The sequence below is a fragment of the Suricata suricatta genome, chromosome 15 (genome assembly GCF_006229205.1).
Source record: "Suricata suricatta isolate VVHF042 chromosome 15, meerkat_22Aug2017_6uvM2_HiC, whole genome shotgun sequence".
NCBI classification, from domain to species: domain Eukaryota; kingdom Metazoa; phylum Chordata; class Mammalia; order Carnivora; family Herpestidae; genus Suricata; species Suricata suricatta.
In genome coordinates, this window is record NC_043714.1 from 4211285 (window position 1) to 4224436 (window position 13152).

At 45.8% G+C, this 13152-nt stretch overlaps 1 long non-coding RNA gene across 2 annotated transcripts; it reads left to right on the top strand.

Moving 5' to 3' along the window:
• Positions 1-2957: 2957 nt before the first annotated feature.
• LOC115278671 lies at positions 2958-9543 on the top strand. 2 transcript variants are annotated; one of them, XR_003903019.1, is made up of 3 exons: positions 2958-3101; positions 8996-9123; positions 9249-9543. It is a non-coding gene; the product is annotated as an uncharacterized LOC115278671 (long non-coding RNA). The 2 variants fall into 2 exon arrangements; XR_003903020.1 differs by lacking the exon at positions 8996-9123.
• The last annotated feature ends 3609 nt before the right edge of the window (positions 9544-13152 follow it).

Below are 13152 nucleotides of genomic sequence, written 5' to 3' on the forward strand. Positions count from 1 at the left end.
CTCACTTCCCCGCTTTGCTCCTGGGGCTGCGCTCTCCCCACCCGCTCCCCACCCCTCCACATTCGTTTATGAGCTCTGTCTATTTAGGGTCTTGGGTAATAGAAGGTGACAGCAAGCAGGACTGCCAGATGTCCCCCATGGCGTCTCATTACCTCCAGCCCCACAGGCTTACGTTTCCTGTCCCTCAAAACCGCAGGCATGTTTCAGATGCAGACCTCTGCCTCCGGGGCTTGCGTCTTTGAGGGTCTGTTCAAATATCACCTCATCAGAGGGCCTTCCCTGGCCACCCAACATGAAGTATGCGGGGGCCAGCCCACACACCCCAGGCGAAAGGTCCCGAGTAGGGGGTTGGTGTCGGCGCAGTATCTCTAGGAAAGAAGATGGACAAGACGGACCAGGTGAATGGTGGGAAAGCCACACTTTATTAAGATGGCCAGGGTCTTATATACCACGGGTGATTACATCATTTCTTTAATGGTTACATAGTTCAAGGTCCTTGAAGTAAAGACATGCTCCAGAAAAGGTCATTCTTATCAGGACAGTAGTAACAGGATTAAGTCATTACAAAAGAGGAATTCCCTAATCATAGTCTGGTTTTAAGCATAAGATAAGCCTGAAGATTTCTATGAGGAGATAATACATTCCTTAAGGCCCTTCATCAGTTATTCAAGGGTAAGATGTTCATCCTTTTATAAGCAAAATTTTTGGCAGAGGATTATGTTCACTCCCAACAGCAGACAAAGAACCAGAAAATAAAGGAAGGGAAGGTCACTGATGGACCCAAGTTGATTCAAAGCCTAAAGTATATGCCTCTTTGCAAAGCCATGAGAAAATCATAGGATGAACAGAAGCCATATGTGCGGCCCAGGAGGCCAAATATTGTTTGAGGGTTTTTTTGCCTACTGGGCCCCAACATTGTAACCCCCACATCACTCTCTATCATGACACTCTTCAAAATATTTCATAGCACTGAGTGGTTCAGATGTTTAAGCAACCGACTCTTGGTTTTGGCTCAAGTCACGATCACAGGGTTCATGAGTTCCAGCTCCTCGAACAGCTCTGGGCTGGGAGCGCGGAGCTTGCTCGGGGCTCTGTCTGTCCCTCTCTCTCCTTCTACCCCTCCCCTGTTTGTGCGTGCGCTCTGTCTCTCAAACTAAATAATCATTAACAATTTTTAAAAAGTATTTCATAGCACTCATCATTGCTGACACTATTTTTCATTTGATTACTAGTCAGTTGACTCTCTCCCACAAGGAGATGAACTGCAGGAGAGCAGGCACCTGGGGGTCTCCTTCATTGGTGCAGACGCACAATCTAGAACATCTCCTGCAACAGTAGGTGCTCGGTAAATGTTGCTAATGACTACATAACATGTTGACTTTGTGTAACACCAGCATCATGGGACAAGGCAATACTGCTCACTCCTGCTTCAAGGTAGGTTTCCGTCAGGGCTACTACATGTCAATGAAGATCTTTCTCATAACCTGTCAGTTACAGAAAGCCTACCTAGTAACTAGGGGACAGTCAAGGCTAGACAAGGTTTTCCGAGGTGACTGCTTAATAAAGAGAAATCGACAGAGATCGTGGAGAGTGCCTACAACTGGAGACTAAGCTGGGGACATGTGATTTAAAGCAGATCTGGGTGATTTAAAGCAGATCTGGGTTTCAGACTCCTTCCCTTAATTACAGTGCAGACTATGAGATCACCGTTCTGATTAGCATGTCCTTTTAAGGACATCAGTGTTCTTTTTTTTTTAATGTTTATTTATTTTTGAGAGATAGAGCATAAGCAAGGGAGGGCTAAAGAGAGAGAGACACATAGAATCCAAAGCAGGCTCCAGGCTCTGAGCTGTCAGCACAGAGCCCCATGTGGGGCTCGAACTCACGAACCATGAGACCACGACCTGAGCTGAAGTGGGATGCTTAACCAACAGAACCACCCAGGTGCCCCTAGCATGTCCTTTGAAAGTCCTCTCTCTCTTCCTCCCTCCTTCTCTCTCTCCTTATGATACCAGGGTCTCAGAATCAAGCATTTGCATATTTCATAGGATAATCAGACCGCTCTCCAAAAACGTCACAAAATGTGTTTGTCAATATGTTACATTTCTTTCCATTTTGCAGACCACTTGCTTCCTCCCTCCCTCCTTCCTTCCTTCCTTTCCTTTCCTTTTTTTTTTTCACAAGACCACTTCCCTATTTCTAATACAGACAAAACCCTCCTAGTGGAGCCCATTTCTACGCCTCCCCAGACAACCTGCACAAGTGCTCCTTTTAGCCCCTGAGGGAGAAGACACGTGCTCAGGGACAGCGTTATCCCCGGTGTGGCCGGGAACTTACCCTGCGCTGCCCCCCCTGCCCCCGCACGGGGCTCTTTCTCACCCCTGCCATCTTGAGTGCAGGCGTCCCCTTCCTGCCCCAAATTCTGTGCTGGAACAGCCTGAGGAAGTGTTCCCACGCTGACACCGCCACCCACCTCCAGTCCCCTTGCTGCCTTGGGACACTTTTGCTAATCACAGACGGGAGCTCCAGTAAAGCAGGGATGCTGAGCCCACGGGGGAGGAAGAGCTCATCTGTGAGTACTGGTGCAGTGGAAGCCACCACACCCGGGCCGCAGTCTTCCGACGCAGCTCCCTGAGGGCAGGAGCCCACAGGGCCAGGCCGGGGCCGCTCCTGAGAGAATGCGGAGGTGAACGAGCGCTGGGGAGTGACCTCTGGTCTTGCACGGAGTCAACGAACCCCCTCACCAGCTTGTTTGGGTCTAAATATGAGACTGGGATTGTTGTCCTCATTACTAAACATATCCTTGAGGACTGAAACTGAGCCACAAGCAGCAAGTAAAGGGGACATGAAGGTCATGGCCGGAGCTTCCTGCATTTGTGGCCACAGGCCAGGCGCGGCGAGCAGGAACCCTGCTGATTGCAGAGCTTTATCCAGGCGTCACAGGATCTAGAGTAACATGCCTCCAGGAGGGGACCTGGGGGACTGGCCCATCAAGCTTGGCTAGGCCTGGCCCTGCAGGGGTCAACCTCTCCAGTCCTCTGGTTAAGGGCCTGGCACACCGTTTCCGAAGGACTGTGGGACGTGGTGCAACCACATGAAACGTAAGTGGTGACTCACCTCACCTGGTCAGTTCAGGCCGCTTGGGAACTTGTGTATGTGTTGCCGTTTGAATAGGGACCGCACTAGAGTGTAGACACTTCAACGTTCTGAATTCTTTCCGTTCCTGAGCAGGGACTCTCTTTCCATTTATTTGTGTCCCCAGTAATACCTCCACTTGTGTTTATTTGTGCAAAATGGAATGTTAGACTTCTTATGCAGGACTGCTTAGGAGGCAAAGAGTATTTAATTTTAGAGATAAGGATCAACCTGACCTATGCCCTTAAATTACACACACACACACACACACACACACACAGATATACGTACATACATACATTATATACATATATACATGTGTATATATATGTACATATATATGTATATTTTCAACTTATTGAGATATAACTGACAAATTTCCCCATTTCCCAGGCCTTAACAGAAAAGCGGGGCCACTTTTCTGGTATTTCTATGACTTTGACCTCTTTTTTAGATTCCATATATAAGAAACAACATGCAGTGTTTGTCTTTCTCCGTCTGACTTATTTCGCTTAATAACACCCTCTCCATTAATGGTCCTGTGAAGAGCAGGATTTCCTTTTTCTTGTGACTGAATACTAGTCCATATTTTATATAATATTCTGTACTTTATATGTATTCTTTTTCTTAATTTAGATTCAAGTTAGCTAACATAGAGTGCAGTGATGGTTTTAAGAGCAGAATTTAGTGAGTCGTCACTTACGTATAACCCCCAGCGCTCTTCCCAGTAGGCCGCCTTCACGCCCCTCCCCCATCTAGCCCCTCCCCCACGCAACACACCTCGAGCAGCCCTCCGTTTGTTCTCTGTTTAAAGTCTCTTAAGATGGAGGGAGGCAAACCATGAGAGACTCGTAAATACTGAGAACAAACTGAGGGTTGATGGGGAAGAGGGGAAAAGGGGTTAACAGGCACTGAGGAGGGCACTTGTTGGGATGAGCACTGGGTGTTATATGGAAACCAACTTGACAATAAACTATATTAAAAATAAAAAAATAAAATATAATCACCATTAAGTTATACTGAACAAAGGTCTCTTATGCTTTGCCTCCCTCTCTGTTTTTATTTTATCTTTTATTTTTACTTCCCTTCCTATGTTCATCTATTTTGTTTCTTAAATTTTACATATAAATGAAATCATATTTGTTTTTCTCTGATTGACTTATTTCGCTTAGCATAATACACATTGTTGCAAATGGCAAGATTTCATTCTTTTTGATCGCCGACTAATATTCCATTGTATAAATATACACATCTTTATCCGTGCATATGTCACTGGACATTTGGATTCTCTCCATAATTTGTTGATTGTTGATAACACTGCTGTAAACATTGGGGTGCATGTTCCCCCTTTCAATCAGCATTTTTGTATTCTGTGGATAAATATCTAGTAGTGCAACGGCTGGGTCACAAGGTAGTTCTATTTTCGACTTTTTGAGGAGGCTCCATACTGTCTTCCAGAGCGGCTGCACCAGTTTGCACTCCCACCAGCCGTGCAGAAGTGCTCCCCTTTCTCCGCGTCCTTGCCAGCATCTGTTGTTTCCTGAGTTGTTCATTTTAGCCATTCTTTTCTTTTTCAAAAGCAAAGGGCTTTATTACGAATTTAGGCTTGGCCAGCCTAAACTCGGGCTCACAGACTTTACCCACGTGGTGGATCCATGCTGAGAGCCCCGAACAAAGGGGGGGCAGGGCTTTTATGAGTTTGGGAAGGGAATTGTGACTTAAGTACAATGTGACATAAGTACAATAATAATCCAATCATTATTATACAATATTATTGACAGCAGGTTTATCCAATTACAACATTTAGAGTATTAACCAATTACAGAGTGGACCCAGGACCCTCACGTAGGGTGTAACTAGCTTTAAGCAATAAAGTGATTACCTATAGCTTCTATTTCTAGGCCTTCTTTTAGGAATGTTAAGGGTGTTACAAGGGTGGTCCCTCCTGCCCTGGGCAGTGTGTGCCCTTCTATTGTCTAATGATTAGAGTCAGTTTGGTTCAGACCTGCATCCATACATTCCCCCCTCTGTCTTGTAACTGACCCAATCCTGGGTCAGCTGAGTTACCATTGTTCCCCTAAAGCCTGGCATAGCCCTTCTTGGTGTAAGGGGAATTTCTTACCCTGTAAAGGGCATAGGGAAGGAGAACTACCCAATCTCTGCCAGTCTCCATGGTTAATTTGGTAAGGGTCTCTTTTAGGGTTTCCAATATCTGGCGCTGCCTGGTTTACAAAAGTAAGAATGACAGCCAATTTGTTTCCTCATTTTTTCAGAATCCTTGGGTGTATGAGTGCAATACGCCTCCATGGTTTTTTCTACATAACTAACCTTAGCCAAATTGGTGGCCATCCAGCGGCTACTCGAAGACCCCCCCACTGGAGTCTGGTTGTAGAGGCGTAGGCTCCCCTTACCTCCTGCCGTGTTGAAATCCCATGCCCAGATCAGAGGCAATTAATACCAACAGAACATAATCGGTGTGTGGGGGGGGGAAGGGCAGACAGAGGGGGAGACACAGAATCTGAAGCAGGCTCTGGGCTTTGAGCTGTCAGCGCAGAGCCCGATGCGGGGCTCGAACCTGAGATCAAACCTCATATGCGAGATCCTGACCTGAGTCACAGCCGGATGTTTAGCTGACGAGCCACCCAGGAGGCCTTGGAAAATTATTTTCATGTGCAACTCAGGAGTAGCTTTTAATCTTTCAGAATAGCGAAGGGGGAGAAGGGTGTGAAGGTCTTTTAAAAAGTCCCTCACAGGGATCTTATGAACCACGACCATCAGTTGCCAGCGGAAAGCTCTTGCTGGACTGTTTCTCTTTTGTTTGCCCATCTGGTCTGGAGGTTTAAGACTCACTAATGCCTCAGGTGCAGAGCTGACACCTCCTTGGCCGTGGTGTTCGGTTTCTACGCAGCTTTGCCAGTTACAGAATCTCTCTTTTCATGGTGATTTGTTCCAAAATGTTTTAATTATTGGCAACTGATTAGTTGTCAGCGTTGTACTTCTTGATTCTCATTATCATGTTCTTACACGTTGTATCAGCTCCATTGTTGGTTTGTCAGAATCTGCAGCCAGGGAGCCTGAGAAAAATAACAGTTGAACCGAGATAAGTGTTTTCCAGGTTTGGCACTGACTCTCATTCACCTGTCTTACAGAACCACAGGATTTAAGTTAGAGTGCATCATTTTTATTGCAGCCTAGAGAACAGAAAAATACTTCTGTTATTATTAATGTGCCTAAATCTATCTGTAAGGCCCCTGGAGAAAATAAAAATTCTGGACCTTCAGGGGTGCTGTTTAATAAATTATAAGTTTATTGAATCTGGTCACTGTATAGCTTTATAAACATTTGATTTCAAAGACTTTTTTTTTTTAATTTTTTGAGAGACAGAGAGAGACAGCGCGAGCAGGGGAGGGTCAAAGAGAGAGGGAGACACAGAATCTGAAGCAGGCTCCAGGCTCTGCGCTGTCAGCACAGAGCCCGATACGGGGCTCAAACCCACAAACTGGGAGATCATGACCTGAGCTGAAGCCAGACACTTAACCGACTGAGCCACCCAGGCGCCCCTTAAATGTTTGATTTCAGAAACAAAAGCAAAGACTGGTTAAGGATAATGTCAGGTACCACTCTCCAAAGCATTGTAAATATGAAACTGTTATTTTAGTGAGATGCTCCTTGGAGCTAGTATCTCATGTCGCTGGTATATGAGCAGGGGTATGAGGGCATTAGGGATTAGGCAGATAATTTACATACAGCGTCTCAGAAAGCAAGGTGCTGTACTCCGGAGACTATATTGAATAGTTGTAAGGGTGTGTATACGCATTTCATATCAAAATGAGGAAAATCCTTAAAAAATAGGATTTCTCCCTGTTTAATACTCTCACAGAACTCCATGTTGCAAGAGCTTCTGGGGTAAGGGGGACACATGGGCCTTTCTGCTCAGATGTGAAGGTACTTCACCTTGGCCCTGCCAGTGGGAACTGCCCGTGATCAGTTCCTAAATCCCAGCTGACTGAATTTTACTGGTGGGATTTTCACCCGTATGTACGCTCTTGTATAATTATTAAGATACGTTAAATGGCCATGACAATCACCCAAAGAACTATCATATTGCTGAAAGCAGATTTTTCCCCTTCCTTTCCCCTTCCCTTCCCCTCTTTCTTTTCCTCTTCTTCCTTTCCTTCCTCCCCCATTCCCACTTTCTTTATTCCTTTCTTTTTTCCTTCCTTCCTTCCTCCCCTCCTTCCTCCCCCTTTCTCTCATGTTAGAGGTCTTGCTTGATGTGGAGGTTCAAGGCCTGGGCAGAGTGGGTATGCCCTGGAACGGGGCAGGCAGGCAAGGTGGGAGGTCTCAGGCCCACACCCGACCCTAGGGGGGGATGCCCGGTGGTGGCGGCTGGCCTGGGCTCACCAAAGAGAGTACCAGAAGGGTGGCCCAGACAGACAGACCCACCAGGGCACCTGGGGACCTGTAGACCAGCCCCTGAGAAAGTATCTAAGCCAAGCGGTGAGTGCTCAAGCCAGAGCCCAGCCCAGGGAGGCAGGGCTGGGCAGGGGGCTCCCAAAGCCTAGAGACAGCTTCACCAGGGCCTCCCAGTGGTGCAGTTGGAGTCGGGGCTGGAGTCAGGGCAGCAGGCTGCCCCGCGGACTGGAACAGCTCCTGGAGGTGGGCGCGCAGGCGGTCATTCTCCTCCTCCAGGTGGTCCCGACAAGAGTTGGTCTGGTCCCACAGGACGCTGATGGCAGCACATTCTGCTTCCCGGGAGCCGTCCTGGTCTTTCACGCCCACCTCCAGTGCCCGCCTCCACTGACAGGCCCATGGCCCCTTTGGGGACCGATGTCACAGGCTCCTGGGACGCTGGGGCCCATGGCCATGGAGCGCAGTGACCTAGCTCCCACAGCTGGCTTTGGGCAGAAAGCGGAGACACGGGGAAGCGTATGTTCAAATAAAATACCTGTATTTCTGTTACGTTCAGCACACCAGTGTTTAAACTATTATGTATCATGTGGCCTTGCTCATTTATAGCAACTTTACTGAGTTTTTATAGAACTCACCCATTCTAAGTTCAAGTCAGTGATTTTTAAAAATAGAGAGAGTTGTGCAACTATCACCAATATCTGATTTTAGAACATTTCCAACCCCCCACACACTCTGTGGTGCCTGTTTTCAGAAAATCCCCACTCATTCTCCTGCCTTAGGCAGCCAGAGACATGCTTTCCAACTCCATGAACTTGTGTTTTCTGGTCATTTCCTGTCAACGGGACCACGTAACCTGTGGCCTTTCTCATGGGGTTTCCTTCATTTGGCGTAATGCTTTGGAGATCTGTCCATGTTTTAGCACAGATCGGTAGGTCATTGCTTGTTAGCTAAATAGCATTCTGTCTATGAATACACAACATTCCAAATGCATTTATCTCGTTGTTCTTTAATTTTTTTTATTTTTTATTTTATTTTATTTTATTTTTTTTTTACTAATCCCTACACATAACATCAGGCTCAAACTCAACCCCAAGGTCAAGGTTGCACGCTCCCCTCTAGCTGCATCAGCCAGCGGCCCCTGATGCATTTATCTCTTCATGGACACTTGGATTGTCTCCTATTTTGGTCTATTATGGATAAGGATGCTAGGAAATTTTCTATACATGTCTGTGTGCACACATGCTTTTATTTTTCCTGGGTGAATGTCCAGTGGTGGAATTATTGGGTTACATAGTAGGTTCATATTTAACATTTTTAGAAATTGCCAAACTCTTTTTCAAAGCAACACCGCAACTGGGCCATTTTACATTCCCACGGGCAGCATATAAGGGGTCCGTGTCCTCCACAGCCTCAACAGCACTAGGTGTGTCTGTCTTTTTCTTTACAGACTTGAGATGTGTTTTTTGTGAATAATGCCCTTTGTCACTGGATTCCTCTCTGGAGAGCCAATCACACGCCTTCTCCCCAGGAGAGAAGTAGGACACGAGGAAATGGAAGATACTGTCTTCATTGCAGGTGGGGCTAGTCTGGAGGATACGGCTTACATTTGGAGCAAGAAAATAGGGTTGCTAATAATGTCATCTCTGAATTGAAATTATCCACCCCAAATGCAGACTCCTTTCACTTTCCCTTATTCCTAGGGTCCTATCCTGCCCAGGGAGGCCACTTGGGAGAGAAGACAAGCAGGAAGCCTTGCGCAGAGGGCAAGGAGCTGGGCAACAAGATCCCAGTGAACATCACAACCAGCAATGTCAGGGGGCTGATGGATGTCAGACTTCCTGCTTCTTCCTGCTCAGCTAAGTCAATTTTTATGTGGAGTGCTGTGTAAGAGGCTGAAATTGGTCCTCGGATATAGATCTGAGATTTGGGGGAATGGAGTAGAAACCCCTTGTTAGAAATGTGAAAAAAAAGGAATAAAAATCCCCCTCAAATTTGTAGCCATGGTTCTTATTTCTCGCTCATATATGTATAGATCTGTATTCACCATTTTCTCGTGATATAGACTTTGATACTAATAACTTGTATGTACACAGAATTTATCATTGTGTGCAATGCTGCTGCATAGGTTACCTTGCTCCAGAGTCACAGATGGCAAACTGATTTCCGAAGGGTTGACAGCTCGTGAGCAACAAAGCGTGACCCTGTGCCAGGTCTGTGGCTCCAAGTCTGCGCCTTCACCTGCACAGCTTCACGGCCCCCTGAGGAAGCAGGAAGTAGTACCTTTAACAAACTGAAGCACTTTCCTAGTAAGACTGCTTCCTTTTAAAAGGCACAACAGTATTCGAAATATAGACCAGTATAATGAAGAATGAACCCTACAAAATTCATATGGGCACTACCAAAGTGAGCAGACTGCTTTCACAGTGCCTGAGCCAAGAGCAGTGCGCACTTTGTTGCTTTATGCATAAAGTGCTGTTCTATTTCACACCCGTAATCTGCATGAAAATGACTCCTTGAGTCATGCAACTGTGCTCGTGCCATATAATTACATTGTGACTCAGAGTTCCTTAGCACCAGGGAAGCACACTCCAAATAATTATTTCCACACAACTCTTCCAGGGCTCCTCCCTTGTGGTTATTCCTACAGTCACCCCATTGTCACATGTTCCCATGAAGTGTCCCCAAACTGGATCCTTTGTAACACCAGCGTCCAGGGAGGTGGTACTAGACGTTCTATGAGAAAAAATACTTTCTGGCAAATTATTTCCCAAATATGTTGGGTTAGCACAAATTTAATAGGTTCTTTCCCGTAAGGAATCTCCAAGCCTTTAGTATGCTGTGGTGCGTGTGAATTTTTAAGAGGGAATATCATGTTGTTTCTCACATTTATTAATTTTGGAAGTTTTCTCGTGGAATACCTAACAATGTATGTGGGGGGGGGGGGGGTATTGGTATTCCCAGGGGGATATCTTTGATTATGAGACTATATACAAGTATTTTGCATTAATTTGGCTAAAAAATGGATAAAGCCATCAAGTATGTTGAGGAGTGTTTGAATCTGAGTTGATTGTTGAATCTGATATCTTTGATATGAAAACATTTCCAATATTAATGGGTAATATTGAGGACCACAAAGCTTGCTTACTTGTATGTTATGAAGCTATGTTAACAATAGCTATCATGAAAAATATGAGTCCACTCATTGACTGTTAAAGTCTTACATTCATCTTCCCCCAAATTCTGTGAGATAGAAACCATTATCATCAATTTGCCAAAAGCAAGGCTGGATAATTGGAGTGATTTTCCTGATGGCACTCATCTAGTAAAAGTTATAGAGCTGGGATTCAAAGCGAAGTTGGCATAGCTGGGTACCCTATGTAAATTTTACCTTAAATGACTTAAAATGCTGTATCTATCAGAGATTTAATCCATGAAGATTGTGACCACGAGAAGTTACAACTTTACAAATAAAAAACAGAACAGAAAATATTACACTTACATAAATTTTCTCTTTCTGGTATTTGGCAATTAGTTTTACCCAACCCTTGAGAAATCAGAATTTTCTGGAAACAAAACAGAAGCATTGCAAATGAATTTAATATCGTAACACTTAATAATTCTGTTAGAAAACAAAGACACTTCTAAATGCTGTAAAAACAAAACAAAACAAAAAACCAAGCTGGGAAGTGCAGCTGTAAGTTGCTGCATACCAAGTTCTAGTGCCAGATGCCATCAGAAAATATTTAAGGGGTGTGTGTGTGTGTGTGTGTGTGTGTGTGTGTGTGTGTATTACCAAATTAAAACAGAAAACAGAGAAGACTCCTTCTTTTCTCCTCATTTGTACATAAAGGTAGGAAATGCTGTATAAAGAGATGATCTCCAAGAACTTTTAAAGGATCAACATAGCTTGATGAAGACAATCATGAAAATAGAGAATGGGGTGTGGGCGGTCAGGGCGCGGGTGAGGGAAGCCATCTCTAACAGTGAAGGGGGCTGTGTTGTGATGAGGTGGTGAGCCTCTGTGTCATCCAGGGAAGGAGTCCTGAGCAATAGGGCTGTGAAGGGTGACAATCCAGCATTCACATCATGTGCCAGCTCACCCCTCAAAAATTGTGGAAACTTGGCTCTGCTAGTTGATGTATTTAAACTTCATTCGCATTGGGCACCTGGGTGGCTCAGTCAGTTAAGCGTCTGACTTCGGCTCAGGTCTAGATCTCATGGTTCATAAGTTCGAGCCCCACATCGGGCTCTGTGCTGACAGCTCAGAGCCTGGAGCCTGCTTCCGATTCTGTGTCTCCCTCTGTCTCTCTGCCCCTCCCCTGCTTGCGCTCCGTCTCTCTCTTTCTCTCAAAAATAAACATTGAAAAATGTAAACTTCATTACCCTCATCTCTTCTAAGGACAGCCATGCTAACTTCACAGGGTTCGTGGGAGGAAAACATGAGATGATGACAGGACTGTGCTCATCTCTCTGCCTGGGCTTCATGGTAGCGATAGGTGCTTGATCATTAGGAGTCAGATTTTAGCTCATGAGGAGTTAAAACTTCTAGTCTAACAGAAGTAACTGTTCTGGAGGTGCTAATGCTTACTTTGGATGCTGCTTCTTTTTTTTAACGTTTATTTATTCATCTTTGAGAGAGGGAGAGAGAGAGTGCGTGTGTGTGCAAGAGAGGGGAGAGGTAGAGAGAGACACACACACAGAATCCGAAGCAGGCTCCAGGCTCTGAGCTGTCAGCACAGAGCTCGACACAGGGCCCAAATGCACAAACCACAAGATCGTGACCTGAGCTGAAGCATGCTTAACCAACTGAGCCACACAGATGCCCCTTAAAACTTTTTTCTTAAAGTTTATTTATTTTGAGGGTGGGGGGAGGGGCAGAGAAAGAGGGAGAGAATGCCAAGTAGGCTCCATGCTGTCAGCGCAGAGCCCGGGGGACTCCATCCCATGAACCGTTGAGATCATGACTTGAGCTGAAACAAGAGTTGGACGTTTAATCGACTGAGCCCCAGGCGCCCCTGGCTGATTTCTTCCAAAGGAAGTTAAAGAGAAAGTTGAAGATTCCAGGTGGCCTCGTCCTATCTCAGATTCTCTGACTCCTCTTTCACTTGATGCTTCACCCATGCCGAGTCGCCTTTCCACTTTCAGACCTACCTGCGGGGACACCAGGTGACATGGGAGTTGGCTCCCATGCGGCCAGATGACAAGAGCCAGGGTGTGGGAATTAGCGCCTGGAGGAATGGTCCAGAGGAGGGAGGTAGCAGATAAAGTCTGCCAGGGACGACGCAGAGCCATGCACACGACAGGCTGGTGGTTTTCCAGCTGATGTGCGGTATTGTCTTGTGTCACACGGCGCAGTGTCTCCTACATTTCTTTGCTTTGGTCCTTTTCCTCACAACCCTGTTCCAGGCTTGCACCTCTCAGATAAGCTTTAGGAACCTAATCCTCATTTCTGTCTCTACTTTCTAGAAGATCTGGGCTAAAGCAGGTGTTTCTTGCAAATCTGGAATTTGCTTTGAATGCAGAGCTAAACTTTGACCGTCATCTCATTGGACAGGACATCGTATAAAGAGCAACATCAACTGCCTCGTCTAGGATTTGTCCACC